Here is a 1186-nt window from a genome sequence, read left to right as displayed (position 1 = left end):
CGCCTGCCTAGCGCGCGCCCTCCCTCACCTGCGGCAGGACAGCGCCCGCCCGCCCGGGTAAGCCCCTCGCGACCTTCCCTGCTGCTACTGCCACAGCTTGAGGTGCCGCCCACCCCGTCCCCTCTAATTGCCCTCTTACGCCCCAAGAATAATTACTGTACCGTTGTAGACATCCCCGCACCCTCCCTCCGGGTACTCTGGCAGTGCAGCAACGCCCCCCCACCTCGTAGCGCACGAATGAACGAACTCCTTCCCACCTCCAAAAAAGAACAAAATCACACGCCCCTTTAAAAAAAGAAACAATCCTACCTCCACAGGCGCTGGAGATCACCAACGGTGCCGTTTGCCTAGCAGTCCCTAAGCCCCATTTCCACTGGCCACCCTCGCCCGGGGCCTGGGACAGTGCGCCAAATGTGGCCGACACTCCCTGCACGGCAACCCTGGCAGGAGGAGAGGAAGGAGGGTTCTAGGCTCCACTACCAACTCCTCCTCTCCTGTGTTCAACCCCTTCTCGCAATGCATATACTCGCCCAAGATGCTTTGTAAAAATAAAAAATAATAAATTGATGCTGAACATCGCAGATGAAGCCAGGCCCAAGGATGGATGGCCCACAGTGCTAGGTCAGCTCAACAGCCTCCTCTGCCTTTGTCCAGGGGCAAAGGAACGGATATGAAGCTAGAGGGGCTTCCCTTTTGAGCGACAGCGGGCCCCAGAGGCTGCTGAGATGTCTCTAGAGGAAGGGACCCCTCTTCCCCAAATATATCTGCCTTGAGCATGAACTTGGATGGAAAAAGGCCCGAAAGTCCGACTGGGGCAACTTTCTTTGGTTCGTTGCTGTCTGCCCCTGAATAAATGCTACCTTCGTTTTCGCTGTCTCTGCGGGACCCTCTTGAGGGTTCTAATTCGTTTTTATCTGGATCTCTTATGTTTCTGTCGGGCCAGGCGCTTTTGGACAGCTTTTGCAGCGGCGTCTATGTTTATGTCATGTGTCCTTGGAAGGGAGGTCCCAGTGCTTTACAATAGGCTGAATTTGGTTTGACATCTTTTGGTAGACTGTCAGAGGAGAAAAATAATTTTTTGATGAGTTCAAGACCCCCACTGTTCCCCGCCCAAACTGACGTTTGCGAATGCGGCTTTGAAAATTGGAGTGTTGACTAGAGTGGAGAGAGTTGCTGATTTCATTCC

At 53.9% G+C, this 1186-nt stretch overlaps 1 long non-coding RNA gene across 1 annotated transcript in view; it reads right to left on the bottom strand.

The window, feature by feature from the left end:
- Positions 1-1160, bottom strand: part of LOC112471925 — a 14435-nt gene extending 13275 nt beyond the window's left edge. Inside the window, exon 1 of the long non-coding RNA XR_003043468.1 lies at positions 310-1160. This is a non-coding gene — a long non-coding RNA (uncharacterized LOC112471925). The remainder of the gene's footprint in view (positions 1-309) is intronic.
- Positions 1161-1186: the final 26 nt, after the last annotated feature.

The sequence above is a fragment of the Pteropus alecto genome, unplaced genomic scaffold (genome assembly GCF_000325575.1).
Source record: "Pteropus alecto unplaced genomic scaffold, ASM32557v1 scaffold78, whole genome shotgun sequence".
NCBI classification, from domain to species: domain Eukaryota; kingdom Metazoa; phylum Chordata; class Mammalia; order Chiroptera; family Pteropodidae; genus Pteropus; species Pteropus alecto.
This window is presented reverse-complemented; position numbering and strand designations above follow the sequence as displayed.